The sequence below is a fragment of the Siphateles boraxobius genome, unplaced genomic scaffold (assembly GCF_051911475.1).
Source record: "Siphateles boraxobius isolate OS27281-9 unplaced genomic scaffold, OSU_SipBor_1 30, whole genome shotgun sequence".
NCBI lineage: Eukaryota > Metazoa > Chordata > Actinopteri > Cypriniformes > Leuciscidae > Siphateles > Siphateles boraxobius.
The window spans coordinates 6,899,974-6,917,444 of record NW_027508920.1 but is presented as its reverse complement, the minus strand read 5'-3'; the positions used below and the strand labels follow the sequence as shown (position 1 = coordinate 6,917,444).

General features: G+C 37.7%; 2 long non-coding RNA genes across 2 annotated transcripts in view; both read left to right on the top strand.

The window, feature by feature from the left end:
• LOC143757206 (uncharacterized) overlaps nucleotides 1-5,300 on the top strand; it is a 40,811-nt gene extending 35,511 nt beyond the window's left edge. Inside the window, exon 2 of the long non-coding RNA XR_013210442.1 lies at nucleotides 1,317-5,300. This is a non-coding gene — a long non-coding RNA (uncharacterized LOC143757206). The remainder of the gene's footprint in view (nucleotides 1-1,316) is intronic.
• Nucleotides 5,301-6,606: 1,306 nt separating this feature from the next.
• LOC143757419 (uncharacterized) lies at nucleotides 6,607-12,935 on the top strand. Its single transcript, XR_013210516.1, has 3 exons — nucleotides 6,607-7,164; nucleotides 8,798-8,872; nucleotides 11,828-12,935. It is a non-coding gene; the product is annotated as an uncharacterized LOC143757419 (long non-coding RNA).
• The last annotated feature ends 4,536 nt before the right edge of the window (nucleotides 12,936-17,471 follow it).

Sequence of the window (17,471 nt, the reverse complement as noted above, 5' to 3'; positions counted from 1 at the left end):
ATTGTGCTGTAGCCTACATGCATTTATTTATCTGTTATGTTTGATTGTATTATGTGTGTGTGTGTGTGTGTGTACTAGCCAAATATTTAAATCTAATGGATATATACATAAACATGTTCAAAATAAACTAAACTAACTAACTAAAATTACTAGAACTGCAGATAGGCTACTCAAACGATTACAATCCTAAAGTAGGCTATTTTAAAGTCGATTTTAGCCACTTCTTTTATCATGTCATATTGTAATTATATAGCGTATGTTATATTAAATTATTATAACCACGTCCATGGGGCCGCTTTGACAGGGTCAACCACACACACCCACACTACTCTTAAAATGTTACTGTTATTAAACTGCACATATCTGTCTATATTGTTCATACTGCATACCCATGTGTTCTGCTCATAATGCTACTGTTAATACACTTCACATATTCTTGGCACAGCTACTAGAAGATTTACAACTGTCAGTCAGGTTGCTCACGTGACATCTACGTCATCAAGCTCAGTTTGAGCCTGCGCAGAACGCTTGGCTATCAGGAAGTGAGTGCCCATGTTTGGCTTCAACTCTCTCCGTTGAAATCAACGGGGTCGCTCAAAGAGATGGCTACGGTGACGCATTTTCTTACGTTCGGTTTCGTAACTATACCATTTCCTTTGAGGTAGGATCTTCCAGATAGGAACCGGGAGAAGAGACATTGCTGGATAGGAAAGTTTTTGTTTTGTTTCTTACTTAGTTGTTGTAGGTTTATTTTGTTTGTTTTGTTTGCGGGTTCATGGCATAATCTGATTTGTGACTGGATCAGAATGGCAAACTATAGTGGATGTTCAGAGGATGAAGATATGCAGATGGGTTGGGAAAAGAGTACTAGTAGGAAAGGAGGAGGGAAAAAAGAAAATAGAAATAGTCAGATGACAAAGAAGAGAACATTAGAAGAGGATGAAGAAATTCGAGAAGTAAGGAAAAAGATAATGATGGAAGAGTTTAAGATTATTCTTAAATTTAAAGAGGGGAATGAAATTACATCAGTTAGCCCGATCACTCTTACAAATGGATTGAAGAAAGCGATTGGGGAAATAGAAATGGCGAAAGTGTTGCGTGATGGGAGCCTATTGGTGAAATGCAAAAATATTGAGCAGAAAAATAAAACTATGAAACTGCAATCAGTATGTAAGAAAGAAATAGTGGAGAAAAAAATAATTGGTGAGAAGAGAGGAACTAAGGGAGTGATAACAGGAATTCCTGTAGAAGAGAATCTGGAAGAACTAAGGAAAGTGATTAAAGGAGGAATGATCACAGAAATCACTCGAATGCAGGCTTTCAGAAATGGAGAAAAAACAGATAGTGAGTCTGTACTGCTACAGTTTAAAGATGATGTACTTCCTATGAAAGTGATGGTAGGATACATGAGCTTTAACGTCAGAGAATATGTACCTCCTCCATTAAGATGTTATAAATGTCAGCGGTATGGACATACTGCAAATGTATGTAAAGGGAAACAGAGATGTGGTAGATGTGGAGGAGAACATGCATATGGAGAGTGTGGGAGTAATGTTACAATAAAGTGTTGTAATTGTGGAGGGAACCACACAGCAGCATATGGGGGCTGTGAAATCCGAAAAAAGGCAGTTGAGGTTCAAAAAGTAAAATCAAATCAGAAAGTAACATATGCAGAGGCTGTGAAAATATATAATAATGAAAGAGAAAAAGAAGACATTGGTACGAATAAAGAAGGAACGGGGTCAAAACAGGAAAATACAGGAATGTCAATGGATAGGATAGTGCTTTTTGTAGCATATGTCATAAATTGTTCAGAACAAGCAAAAACAAAAACAGAGAAGATAAAAATCATAGTTAAGGCAGCAGCAAAATTCCTAAACATGAGAGATTTGTCATGGGAAAAGATACATGCTGATCTTAACCATGGAGAAGGGAACGGAGATACAGCTTCTCAAAGCATAACTTAATGTTGGTAATTCAATGGAATGCTAGAAGTTTGTTAGCAAATGGATATGAGTTTAAGGGATATATTGATAAACTAGGAAAGAAACCAGATATCATTTGCATTCAGGAAACATGGCTCAAAACTAATCTGGATTTCATTATTAAGGGATATAATACCATACGTGAAGATAGAAGAAATGGAATTGGAGGGGGATGTGCAATATTTATTAAAGAGGGTATAGTATATAGGAGGTTAAAAACAATACAAGAATTAGAGGTAATAGTTGTTGAAATATGGAATAAGAAAGAAAGTATCAAAGTGATTAACTTTTATAACCCATGTAAGAAACTAGAGAGAGTGCAACTAGAGTCAATACTGGAGGAGTGGAGAGGAAAAATTATTTGGTGCGGGGATTTTAATGCACATAGTAAGGTGTGGGGTGAAAAAGAAGATTTGAATGGAGAAATTTTAGAAGAAATATTGGATGAAAAGGAATTAGTATGTCTAAATGATGGGTCTGGTACAAGAATAAATTTAAGTAAGGGTATAGAGACTGCAATAGATCTTACGTTGGTGTCCCAGTCTTTGGGAGGGATAAGTAGTTGGGAAGTGAAAAAGGAAAGTACTATAGGGAGTGATCATTATCCTATATATATAGAAATTGGAATAGAAAGGGATATGCAAAAGAAAGAAAGAGTAAGTAGGTGGAAATTTGAGGAAGCAGATTGGAACAATTTTAGAATATTGTCCAAAGAAAAATTAAAGGAGGTTTGTATAAATCAGGGAGTTGAAGATCTTAATGAAAAAATAAGTAGTATTATTTTAGGTGCAGCAAAAGAGTCGATACCAAAAAGAGGAGGCAGTATTAGAAAGAAAATTGTTCCGTGGTGGACACAAGAATGCACAAAGGTAATTAAAGAGAGAAATAAAGCATTTAAAATCCTGAAAAGAACACATAACTTTCAGAATTTAATTGATTATAAGAGGAAGCAGGCTGTAGTAAGGAAGACAATAAAGAGAGTTAAGAAAAACTTTTGGGGGAAGTATTGTGAATCTCTAGGAAGAAGTACACCACTAGATAGAGTATGGGGTATGATTAAAAGAATGTCAGGAAATAAAAGAGAGTATGGATATCCTATAATGAAAGAAGGTGAGAAAATAATAATAGAGAACAAAGGGAAAGCAGAGTTGCTGGCAAGGACATTTGTTAGAATACATAGCAATAGTAATTTGAGTAATGAGGAAAAGACGCAGAGGGAGAAAACAATAAGAGATAGTGTTGAAGTAATACAGGATGGTGGGGAAAATGAAAGTACCATAAATGTGATGTTTACAATGGGTGAGTTGAATAATGTCTTAAGAAAATCGGGAAGAACAACGCCAGGGATTGATCAAATAAGTTATTGTATGATTAAAAATTTAAATGATGAGAGTAAAGAAACGTTATTAAAGTTATATAATAAGGTATGGGAAGTAGGATGTTTGCCAAAACAGTGGAAAGAATCAATTATCGTACCTATATGTAAACCAGGTAAGGATCCGAGTTTGGCAGAAAGTTATAGACCGATTGCATTAACTTCACATGTAGGGAAAATTATGGAAAAAATGATAAATGAAAGATTAAAGTATTATTTGGAGACAAAGGAATTGATAAAGGATTACCAGAGTGGGTTTAGAAAGGGACGAAGCACAATAGATCCGGCTATATGTTTAGAGAGTGAAATTAGAAAAGCTCAAATTAATAAAGAAAGTATATTATCTGTATTTTTTGATGTTGAGAAGGCATACGATATGTTGTGGAAACAAGGACTTTTGATTAAGAGTTATCAATTGGGAATAAAAGGGAGAATGTATAGTTGGATTAAAAATTTTTTAACTGATAGGTGGATCGCAGTAAGAGTAGGGACCGAATTGAGTACAAAGTATTTAGTGGAAAATGGAACTCCTCAAGGGAGTATAGTTAGTCCAGTTTTGTTTTCAATTATGATAAATGAAGTGTTTAGTAGAGTTGATAGATCTATAAGGGTTGCTTTATTCGCAGATGACGGTGTTATGTGGAAAAAGGGAAGAAATATAGATTATATAGTGAGGAAGATGCAAGAGGCAATTGGGAAGGTAGAGAGTTGGGGAATGGAATGGGGTTTTAGGTTTTCAGTGGCAAAGACCAAAGTAATCTGTTTTTCTCAAAGGAAAAATCAAGAACAGTTTCAACTTAAACTTTATGATAAAAATCTAGAGAGAGTGGAATGTTTTAAATATCTCGGGATATGGTTTGACAAAAAACTTATCTGGAAAATACATATTGAGAAAGTTGTTGAAAAATGTAAAAGAATATTGAATGTAGTAAGATGTCTGAGAGGTAGAGAGTGGGGAGCAAATAGGACTTCATTGAAAGTAGTTTATATTGGATTAATTAGGGCAGTTATAGATTATGGATGTACAGTTTACCGGTCTGCTTCAAAAACTTTACTGAAAAAGTTGGATGTTATTCAAAGTCAGGCGTTGAGACTCTGTTGTGGTGCTTTTAAAACAACCCCAGTAGCGGCATTACAAGTAGAAATGAATGAGATGCCATTAGAGATTAGAAGAAATCAGATAGCATTAACGTACTGGGCAAATTTAAAAGGGCATAAGGAAAGTCACCCGACTCAGAAGGTGTTACAACCATGTCAAGAAAGGGAAAGACGACAGATTAAGAGCTTTGGTTGGATAATAAGGGATGCAGTCGATGAGATAGGGATAGGAGATATGACGGTAAGTCCAACTGTGCCATTATCTAATGTTCCACCTTGGCTATTAGGGGAGTTAGAGGTAGATTTGCACCTTTTAGAGTGGAAAAAAGAGAATAGTATTGATAGGAGTCAGGTTAGTAGATATATAGAGGAGAATTATTCTATGTTTATTAAGATATATACAGATGCATCAAAAACAGAAGATAATAGAGTAGGAGCTGCGTTCATTATACCAGAAGTGAATGTTATGTTAAATAAGAGAGTAAATGATAAAATATCAGTGTATACAGGAGAAATGCTGGCCATTCTCTTAGCCCTTGAGTGGGTTGAAAATAGTAGGTCAAGGGAAGTGTTAATAGGGTCAGATTCAAGTAGTGCGTTAACCAGTATTAAGAACATGCAATCCGAAGCAAGACATGATATTTTGTTGGAAATAGCCCAAGCTGTTTATAGAGTTAATAGAGTAGGAGTAGTAATAAAATTCATCTGGATTCCAGCTCATATAGGAGTAGAAGGAAATGAAATGGCAGACAAATATGCCAAAAATGCAACCAAAAGAACAGAGATAGATATGGTAATAAGCTATAGTAAGGCGGAAGTTAAAAGCATAATCAAAGAAGAAATGAGAAAGAAGTGGCAAGAGGAGTGGAATAAAGAAACAAAAGCAAGAATGTATTACAGTATCCAAAAGAGGGTAGGAGGTATGAGAGAAAATAATAGGAATAAAAGGGAAGAGGACATTATTTCAAGAATGAGATTTGGGCATACTGGATTGAATAGTACGCTTAAATTAATAGGGAAACATGAAAACGGGATGTGTGAGGTCTGTAATATTAATGAAACAGTAGAACATGTTATTATAAATTGTCAAAAGTATAAGGAGGAAAGGATGAGGCTGAAAAACTGGTTTAGAAAAGAAAAAATTAGATTTGAAATGAAGGAACTATTACAAATGAATTCAGGACATGTAGGGTATAGAGCGATATTTATGTTTTTGAGTAAAACAGGGCTTAGTAGAAGAATATGAGTTGAGTTGTCTTAGAAAGTTGTATTTAATAATAATGATAATGTATGAATATTAATAATGTTATTAAATATTTATGAAGTTATTTGTTGGTTTTATTATGGACGTATGTATTTATTTATATAGTTATTTAAGGGTAGTGAGGAAAGGCTATTGTGATCCACACTCCATATCAGAAGGTGGCGGTAATGCACACTTAAAAGTTGTTTGCCAACCGCCATTAAAAGAAAGAAGAAGAAGAAGAAGAAGAACGGGGTCGCTGTGTCCATTTCTTTTACTGTTTATGATCCTGTCACCGTAAACTGCCCTGTCAGTCATCTCATCACAGTTAAAATCCTCTATTCAATCTAATTTGATTTCCTACTGTTTTGGAGAGCACGTTCATCTGCCAGTCGCGGGTCTTTCATGCGGATACTCTCGTGTTTGCAATTTGAATATAGGCCTAATGATGCATTTAAAAGGTAATGGCTAAACGTATTTTTACAAAAGTTCAAAATGCTGCAGATGCAATATAACGTGGACAACATTGGATACATTAAGTTTTGTCAGGTTATACTGATAATTAATCACTCAAACCTCTTTATCTAAACCTCTCTACATAACCGCGGGACTCGCGCGTCCTCCATGTCTGTAGTTTTTTAACACTTTTCACTCGTGTTTGTAGTTCTAACCGAATCCTCGTCTAACGCGCGATGGATTGTGGGCAATATTAGCTTTTAGAGTGTGCATCGATCTACACTTCGGATACTGACAGGAAATAGTAGACTATCCGGGTATCTTTGAAACACTCATTTCAACATACTACGATTTGGGACGTACTAATTTCCGCGGTTGGTCCTCCGTCTGCACACCAGTGGCAAGCCGATAGTCGGTCCAGTGTTGCTGAGCGCTTACAGGACATATTTAATTTATAAATATATATTTATTTTAATTAATTTTTTGAAAGTTAAAAAGAAGCTGAAAGCACTGAATAAAAAAAAATAGTGAAACTGACATAGTTTCTATGCTATATCTAAAGCAAAGTGTTGGTGGTATAAAAGATACTGCCTATAAGCATTTTTATCACGCGTTCAAATGAAATATGGGGCTTAAGAGTTCGTAAAACAATAATAAAAAAATCTGAAATTATAAAAGTGCCACAATTGTGGTAATTTGCACCTATGAACGGGTCATATAACTTCAAAATAAGTAGGCCTATTAAATTCATGATTTAATAATGAGCTTTTTATTTAAGTAAGGTTCTAATTCTAGATGTTTATGTTTGTAAATGCTGCGAAACTTTGACGCGTTTTAATGGGCGAGCGCGTGAACATTCGAGTCGCCTTCAACCCATAGACTGTAAAAAAATAGCTTCAAACACTGGAGCAGAGATGAGTTGCCATGGAAACGGCGCAGGACGCGTCACCAGTGCAACAGACAAGCAGCAAAACTCCGTCTCCCGCTGTTGATTTCACTGCTTTCAGGTGAGTTTAGTCTCTAAAAAAAAAAAACAATGCACACAACTATTCTTGACACTTCTCTTACTTGTAATTGACACGCTTCTGTTGAATATTTACTTTTTAGAAATGGTTTAGTGTCTTCGAGAAAGTCCGTTAGCATCTCAACCGTTTTCAGAAGAGGTAACGTTAACTTTAGCTTGAGCTTTTGTTTATGAATGTTTGAGCTTTTAATCACATCGTATGGGTAGATGAGAGGTTTTGATAGTTTTGTAAAGATGTTGCTTGGGAGTGAGCTAATTTATTTAACTTAAACGTATGTATTTAAGGGTAATTCCAGCGTTATGGATGTGACATTTGAACTCATAATGACAGGTGAAATGTCTCAGAAAAAAAAACTTCTTACAATATTTAAATTGGAAATGCATATTCCCAGAGCACCCAATATGGGGAATTGACAGGCAAAATATGTTTTTCTAAAATATATTTAAGCACCCCCAAAAAAGGAAAATATGCATGCGTTATGGATGTGACGGGAAATGACAGAGTTTTTGGTATACTGTTCGATTTCCTTTAAAGTCTGTGAACTTTTAAATTCAATGTATAAATATTGCTATCCACATGATGAAGGGGTCTTAGCTGAACATAAAAATATCAATGTTTAAAATATATATATATTGTTATGAAGTGTATTATGAGGAAAAAACAACGTTATGGACGTGACAAAAACCCTGTTATGGATGTGACGCGTCTGAAATACATAGAATCTGTTTGATAAAACAGATGTATATGTATGTATGTGTGAATATGTATGTGTGTACACACACACACACACATATAGCCTGCTATAAAGTAGGTTGTTATATTGTCATGGTATCTTATTTGAGGTGATGACTCTGAGGTGACAAGGCTATTTCAGATGATGACAAGGCTGAGGTGACAAGGCTATTTCACGTATTTCATCCTGCATCGCCTCCTCCTCACTGGTGTCTCGATCAATGATCTGATGAAGAACATCATGCACAGAGAGCTTCTTCGCCATTGTGCTGCTACAAAATAAATGACAAGCAAGACACTGTGAATCATTTATATGTATCTTTGCTATAACATCTTTATTTGTAAATCTTTTTCTGCGTGAGAACATCAAAGTCCCAAAACACAATGTCATATTTAGTCTGAAAACTGTGATGAAACAAAGAACATGAACAATTCTTTTGAAGCAGGGTCACTGCAGACTAAAGCCAGTGTGTGTGTGTGTGTGTGTGTGTGTGTGTGTGAGTGTCAGATGGATGAATGGATATTAGATGCAGTTCAGGGTAGGATCAAGTTTCTCTCTGTGAAAACGAATTTGTAATACTCAAAATAGTTTGTGTGTTTTAATGTGTGTGTTTGTTTGGGTAGCGTGGGTAAGCATGGATCGTCAAATGCATAGATATAAGGGCTAAATGTTTGCAAGCACACATGTACATATGTGTACATGAAGATGTTCATATTTTATTTGAATATTTCCAAAATTATTCATAAATAATGTTTTTTTTTACAAAAAAAATTAGATGCCTACTCTCAGATAAATGAGACCTACGATTAATCTTTCCTTTTAATAAACCTGTCATTGTATAATATTGTTGGCTCTGTGACAAATGGTTTGTTGTGTTCCTAGATCTTCAATGCTGATGCCCTCCGTAGCAGAGTTGAGCTGATCATCATCTCTAAGGCACCATCAGCCATATGACTAGTAAGTAAAACTAAGCCAAAGACAAATTTCCACTTGTGGACAGTAAAGGAACTAAACTAAAACTTCAAACATACACTAATGTTGTTGGTACAATTTTTTATGTTTTGAAAGAAGTCCAAGGGCTGAAATATGTGCCACCAGAAACTGAATTTCAGTCATTTATATTTGAATTGCTAAACTTGAATAATTGCATTGAAAAACTGAATTTGAACAACATCATTTGAAATTGTATCGTTTAATTTGAATCATTGCATTGAAAAACTGAATCTGAATTGTATCATTTGAAATTCATCTCAAATTCAATTTCAAGTTACTGAGACAGACATCCGGGTAGTTGGAGGATGAAGGAAGAGCAATCGAGCGCATATCGATAGATAGCGTTCATTGGCGCACAGGACTCCTCTTGGGCCAATCAGCACCTACGTTTGTATGATTGATGTTTTGGGGCCGGTTATCCCAATTCAAATGGCCGTGATCACGAGTGGTTGCTTACTGACGCTCAATCCAGCCAGCCGCGGTTGAACTGCGAGTATAACGCGTTGCACTCTCGCTGCAAGGAAATACATTGATTTCTTTTTATGAATGTAATCTTATGCATTTATTCTTTTGTATTGTCGTTTTAGAGAATTGTATCCCAATTAAAGCAGTCAAATGGTCGTGATCACGACTGGTTGCTTACTGACGCTTGCTGGACGCTCAATCCACGGACGTCAGTTTGGTTTGAAATGTGCTGGGGACAGAGACGTATTCGGAAGTGCATTTTCGGAAATGCTGGTACAAACTTGTCAAACTGTGCAGCCCATAGACATATATAGAGTCTATGGTGCAGCCTCTCTTCTCAACAAGTAAATAAATGCATCAATCCGCAAATTTAGATAGTTATTAAATGGTCTAGTGGTGGATCTTTTCCCAAGCGTGTCAGAGGTTACGGGTTTTAATCTGCACTCGCATAGTTTTTTTTTCACTCATCAAAACTGAATATGTTTATCAGTGGTTACAGTCTATATCAAGCAGGGACGTGTTTGTGTGCATTTTATTTTGTGATTTCACCAGAATGAATAGAGTCTCTGCAACGCCGATAGATTGAAGCGCGCGTCTGAGTGAAGACTGCGAGCCACAAGAGAACACTGTATCCATGACCATGACACTGATAGCAGCAGCAACGAGTACTCAGCTTGAGTTCAAAAACAACACATTTTAGCGCTTGATCTCATATTTAATAGCGAACTAAATTAATGCTCTGCTATAATGACTGGTTGCTTACTGACGCTTGCTGGACGCTCAATCCAGCCAACCACGGTTGAACTGCGAGTATAACTCCGTGATTTTACAGTTTAAGTTGGCTTTCTTTTATTGAATTATTAAAACGTATTGCTGTATTGTCCTTTTGTCGCAGAAAATGCTCAAAGCAATGACAAAGATTCATGTCATTGTGATTAATTCACTCTGCATCTACATTATTACACAACTTTTTACACAACGATTAAAATCGTCACAACTAGCGGTATCCATACAAATTAGATTAATTTCCTTAGAATGAGAGGCAGGCAACAGTAACGTCAGTAAGCAACCAGTCGTGATCACGGCCATTTGACTGCTTTAATTGGGATACAGTTCTCTAAAACAACAATCATACAAATGAATAAATGCATGATATTACATACATAAAAAGAAATCAATGTATTTCCTTGCAGCGAGAGTGCAACGCGTTATACTCGCAGTTCAACCGCGGCTGGCTGAATTGAGCGTCAGTAAGCAACCACTCGTGATCACGGCCATTTGAATTGGGATAACCGGCCCCAAAACATCAATCATACTAACGTAGGTTCTGATTGGCCCAAGAGGAGTCCTGTGCGCCAATGAACGCTATTTATCGATCTGCGCTCGATTGCTCTTCCTTCATCCTCCAACTACCCGGATGTCTGTCTCGGTAACTTGAAATTGAATTTGAGAACTGAATCTTAATTGTGAGAAGTGAATGTGAAGATATATAGAGAGTTTAATTTTCAGTCAGGATCAAATTTTATTGGACTTCAGTTCCAAACGAATTAATTCAATTTCAAATGATACAATTCAGATTCAGTTTTTCAATGCAATTATTTAAGTTTAGCAATTCAAATTCAAATATAAATGATTGAAATTCAGTTTCTGGTGGCACATATTTCAGCCCATAGAAGTCTCTTATGTTCACCAAGATTGCATTTATTTTAGATTAAAAATACAGTTATATTGTGAAATAATATTAAAACATTTAAATAATTGTTTTCTATGGAGAAGCATCACATTATCATTCAGAAATCATTCTAATATGATGATTTGATGAAACATTTATGATTATTATCAGTGTTGAAATCAGTTGAAACAGAAATCTTTACTCTCTCTTCTGGTCAATTTAATTCTTCCTTCCTGAATAAAAATATGAATTTCTTTTTTATTCTATTGAACAGCCAAACTTTTGAACAGTAGTGTAAACTACATATGTTGGGTCTATTTAACAATTAATCCGGGTTAGAGAAAAAAGAAAATGGATTAAACGGTTACACTGGTTTGCACAAAAATATTAATCGGCACAACTATTTTTAACATTGATAATACTCAGAAATGTTTAGGACGTTTGCACTGTAATAATGTATAGTATTAAAATATAAAAATGCTGACTCTTTAGGTTTTCTCATTTAAAATCAGACGAATTCCTATTAATTCAATTGAATGAAAGGGAATAACTCTAGAATAAACTTCCTGATAATGTTTGGGGCCCAGAAACACTATCCTAATTTAAATCTAGATTAAAGACACATCTCTTTATCCAAGCATTCAATTAACACATCTCATAATCTTGCACTACAGTTATATGTGATGAAATAGTAAAAAGTGCACATGATCATCTTTTGCCTGAAATAATATGACAGCAGCTATGCTAATCTTTCTCCTGTTGTTTCCCTGTTTCTATCTCAGGATGCTCAGCATATTTTACTAGAGATTACAGCAGCTCCAGTTTGGATCCAGCCTCACTTGTGAAGACTTCTAATGCCACCAACACTCTTGAAGACTTCAGATGATGACAACTATAGATGGACATACAAAACTGACAGATATTAACCTTATATTGCATTGGCCCGGTTTCACAGGCAGGGCTTAGATTAAACCAGGATTAGGCCGTAGTTAAATTAGGATATTTAAGTAGCTTTTTAAAATGTACTTCAGAAAAAAACATATTACTGGTGTGCATCTTGAGACAAAACAATGGCACTGAAATATTTTAAGATATGTCAGTGCAAGTCGCTTGCAGTTAAGACAGGTTTAACATGGACTTAAGCCTTTTCTGTGAACCCGCGGAAGGTAAGGGAAGGTTTGCATGATTGTTTTGCTGACACATAAACAGGAATATCTCAGTACACTTAACTCAGAGAAAGAGTAAACATTGTTCATTTACATATTACCAACCTTGTAACAATAGCTGGTGGAAAATCTGCAAACTTGCCCTTTAGAAATGTTGACGGATAGCATAAATTTGTCTGTTTAACTGAACATGACTTTAAACTCATGACTTGTATTATCTTATGGACTTTACTTTGTTGCCAGAAGATGCTCTTCAGTGAGTAGCAGTCGCCTCTGGCTGATTAAAGGATATTTTGCTATTGTAACCTTGAACATGCATTTTCTGTAAAGCTTCTTTTTAACGATTTGTATTGTGCAAAGCACTATATGGTTTTACTATCGTAAAACTGTACCAACCATGTTATTATTTTTTTTAAAAAACCATGGGCGAACTAGTAATATTGCTGTAATAATTGCTGTAAAATTATGGTAATCATGACTATAACCATAGGTTTTTAAACCTTGTTTGTTGTGAAACCATGGTTCATTTTGTTAGCTAAGATTTTACTGCAAATTCTGTGGTAAACCCATATGGTTAATTTTCACAAGGGTACAAATATACTTAAATTATCCTATAATGTTCTTGACTAATAGTCACGTTGAATAAAATAATCTGATAAATATAAATGTATTAATTTAATCTGTCCACTGAAAATGTATTTAATAAAAATATATTTGCAACTGCTATTGAGACTGGTGTACTGGTGTAGCATGAGTAACTGATTATAAACCGTGGACCGACCGTGGTCCGCCAGAAAACACTTATTATAAACCAGCGGCACGATGGCGGACCACCGTCGGGAAAGCGACGGCAGCCGCTGGTGGTCCGCTAGAATAACGATGAGCAAAACGCCAGTGGGCCGCCGACTTTGCCACCGGTGGTCCACCGCTGGACTCATGTTAGCTGGGATGCGAATTGCCAATTCGCCTATTATACTACGACCTAAAAGTATGTACTCTTTTTTTGAAGAAAAGGTACATACTTTTGAGTGTGTAGCAAAAGAGTAGGCAAGCTTTGGGACATACTACTTCGTCATCTTTAACGGACAGCTCTGTCGCGTGCGTCCAGCGACTGTAAACTGCTGTCAATCATCTTGTCACCGTTAAAATCCTCTATTCAATCTAATTTAATTTCCTACCGTTTCGGAGAGAAATGTTGTGGCACCTTGGTCTGCAGCCGTGGGTTAATGCGGTGACTCTCCTCATGTGCAATTTGAATGTAATGATGCATTTACAAGTTAATGGCTAAACGTATCTTTACAAAAGTTCACAATGCTGCTGCAGATGCAATATAATGTAGACAACATTGAATAAATAATTTTTCGTCATGTTAAATACTGATAATTACCCACTCAAACCCCTTTATCTAAACCTTTCTTCATAACCACCGGACTCGCGGGTCCTCCATGTCTGTAGTTTTTTAACACCTTTCACTCGTGTTTGTTCTAATCGAATCCTCGTCCAACGCGCGATGGGTTGTGGGCAATATCAGCCGTTAGAGTGCGCATCGATCTGCACTTCGTATTCTGACCGGAAAAAGTAGACCATCCGGGTATCTTTGGAACACTCATTTTAACATACTACGATTTGGGACGTACTAATTCTAATTTCGAATACTATTTAGGACGGATAGTATGCGAATTGGGACGCAGCATTATTGAAACACTTCGAGGCTTCGTTTGGCCATAGTCACGTGACATGGGTGTTTTGAATCACGCTTCGAATCAGTAGGCTTGTTTGAGATGAGCAAAATCTGCGCAGAACCGATCACCGGTGATCAGCGCGCAATGCATGCCGGTTAGAAATGTGTCCGAGTGCGGCCCGCGATATTTTTTTTCACAGGATGGTAGGGGAAGACTCATGAATATTCATTAGGGAACTCATCCCTGATTGGTCTTAACCCCAGTGACTGGTAGGTTTAGGGGCGGGGTTAGGGGTAGGTCATCAGATCCCCAGTGACGGGTAGGTTTAGGGGGTAGGTCATCAGACCAATCAGGCATGAGTTCCCTAATGAATATTCATGAGTCTTCCCCTACCATCCTGTGAAAAAAAAGGCTTGTTCGACTTGAACCGGCGCTGCAAAGACCGATCGGTTGATGACATCAAAGTACCGCGAGAGCGATTCAAAAGCATAAGGAGCCGTCTGCTCTCTAATCGCTCTCGCGGTACTTTGAAGTCATCAACCGATCGGTCTTTGCAGCGCCGGTTCAAGTCGAACAAGCCTAAAATATCGCGTGCGGCCCGCCTTGCTCTGATGCAATGCTGACGTGTGTCAAAAAGCTCTCGCGAGCGCAAGGCGCACGTGTCGGATTCTGCAGTCGCACGCAGTAGCTCTCCACCGACTGCGCTGATCAAAAGCATGATGGGAAACGACTTGCTGATGACACAGCTTAATGTCGATTGGTTTAAACAACCGTGATGTATTGTTCTCTTTTAAAATGTTTGATTTTAAAACTCGGATATCATGTTTTATGTGTATATGTGAATATTCCCAAACTCTCGGACAGTGCGATCTCTATGCTGCCCTACAAAGGCAAAAAGCAGTAACTGACCAGAGTGTCAAACTGAGAAAAATGACTTTAAAGTTTTTTGTTTTGTCCACACAAATGTATTATAGGTAGAGCAATGAAAATCTTGTGACTTGTTGCTGAGATGAAGAAATGTGTGTATATAAAAAATCTTGTGCTCAAAGTTGACCTTTGACCCTTATTTGTCAGATACTGTACTCTGCCTTTGAATTATTTACTAAAAAATAAGGAGTCGTGCAAAGGCAAAAGGCAGTAACTGACATATAATCAATATTTGCTTACCACCATTTAGAAGATAATTAACTGATCACCTTCATTAAAGTCTAATGATCATGGCATTTGTTTTAGATGACACACAAATACTTAGACATGTCGTTGTTGCTATCCAGTGCTGGGAGTGCATTCAGTTGGAGTCAATGCGTAAACTAAAAAACTTCAATTTTGTGTGCAGCAAAACCAACAGATAGGTGACACAAGAGTGTACAGTGTGAATAAATACAAAAACTATCTCTGATCATTAAAAACAATCATTTATTTGAAAGAGAACGCAAATATATCAATTTATTAATGGATGGTTTGAAATTCATGTGTAGAGATAAAAACAACGTTAAACGAGCAAGGGATACGGACTATGTTCAAAACCTTTGAGGATTGTGGAAACATCGTAGATGACGTGTATTGCCATGGATTTTATGGAGTTACAAGAAAAGGTAGGATATGATTGTTTACTGCCGCCGTGCAGTAATGTGTAGCATGATAGCTAGGCTGGGGCTAACATGTCAACATTGAATAGGCTACATTCCTGCAACGTCTGCACCTCTGGATTGTCGGCACAGAATGGATTGCTGAGTGATTTTTAATTATTTAAGTATTAGATGTCATGCTGTCTAGGTATCTGTTGACCATGTTTTGGTTGGTGTTGGTGTGCTGGCTATTAAGTAGACTAGTTAGCTTCTTCGTCAGTTGCTTGTCCTAGCAATTCTAAATTAACGTTAAGTATATGGCACTTTCATACTTCATCTAATGCATTATTTTATAAGATAATTTCTTACCTTGGTCTTCATGTCTTCTTTTCAACGCCAACTCCACCATCATTCTCCCTCGAGAGCAATTTGCCATTCTTACAGTAGTTCAACACTTGATAAAACAACCACTCAACACATTTGACAGCTTGTTTTTTATTTGGATATTTGTGTAGAAGTAAGTGATTTAGTGACAATTATGGACAGTAACTGAAGCGCGGCAAATTTTTATGGACAGTAAAACAAAGGCAGATCATCGTAACTGCAAGGTGGCACCGTAACATCTCTTTTATGAATGGCTTAACAAAGGCAGAGTACGTAACTGGACTTTTGCGTCGAAGATCAAAGCCAAAGAATGGTAACGACTCGGTTACTAACGTAACCTCGGTTCCCTGAGAGGAGGGAACGAGTATTGCGTAATGCTTACGCTATGGGAAAACTCCTTTTCTCGAGAAATATTGAAGTCTTTATGTAAAACGCATTGCAGCTGCACAGCATACAGTAATGAGCGAGGCAGCTCGGTCATTGGCTGTGCTGCGGCAACTTGCACGAACCAATGACGGGGCGACTCTGAACCCGCTTCCAATGAGCGTGCTTCGCGTCCACGCGCGTCAGAGCCCGCCAGGATGGGCGTGGCCAAAGGCTATATATTGGGCGCCCCGTCGTCTGAGTTCTTTAGGTTCAATCGACTGAAGCAAATTGACCAAGCACAAGCACGGCAGATTACGCAATACTCGTTCCCTCCTCTCAGGGAACCGAGGTTACGTTAGTAACCGAGTCGTTCCCTTTCGAGAGGTCTCTCCTATTGCGTAATGCTTACGCTATGGGAACGCCATGTAAAACGCCGTGCGTGCTGACTTCGCATCTATTAAGCCGGAGGCCGGTGCCTGAGCTTTTTTTTTTTTTTTTTTTTTTTTTAGCGAAGTAATTATCCAACGAGCCAGCCGCAGGCGGGCTTTATAAAGGGACAACGTGGAACGGCCCAAAGGGCGTCCAAATATACACACAAGCACATTTCTATGTACTGTTATGTATGAAAAATCCTCCATATCAGATGCAAAGATGTGATTTTATGAGGGAGGAGATAATGCTCAGCATGTACACACCTCAGCCTATGCATAGTTAGACCGACAGTATGTTAGAGTGCAATGAGGGGACCTGTAGGTTATAAAACCTGATAAATGTGGACGGTGAGGCCCAGCCTGCAGCCGCACAAATATCTTGAATGGGTATCCCACTCGACCACGCCCACGAGGAGGCCATGCCTCTCGTAGAGTGAGCTCTGATGCCCAAGGGGCACTGAAGGCCCTTGGCCTCATAAGCCAGTGCTATAGCATCAACTATCCAGCGCGATATTCTCTGCTTTGATACAGCCAGACCCTTAGTGCGGCCGCCAAAGCATACGAACAACTGCTCTGTCTGTCTGAACGGGGCAGAACGTTCCAAATATACTCTGAGTGCCCTGACCGGGCAGAGTAAATTGGCGTCACTTTCATCTGCTGGGGACGATAGCGCGGCCAAAGATATCACCTGTGCTCTGAAAGGAGTAGAGAGCACTTTAGGAATATACCCGTGCCTTGGCCTGAGGACAACCCTGTTGTCGTTAGGTCCAAACTCCAGGCAGGAAGCGCTTGATGACAGCGCGTGCAGGTCGCCCTCTCTCTTGACCGA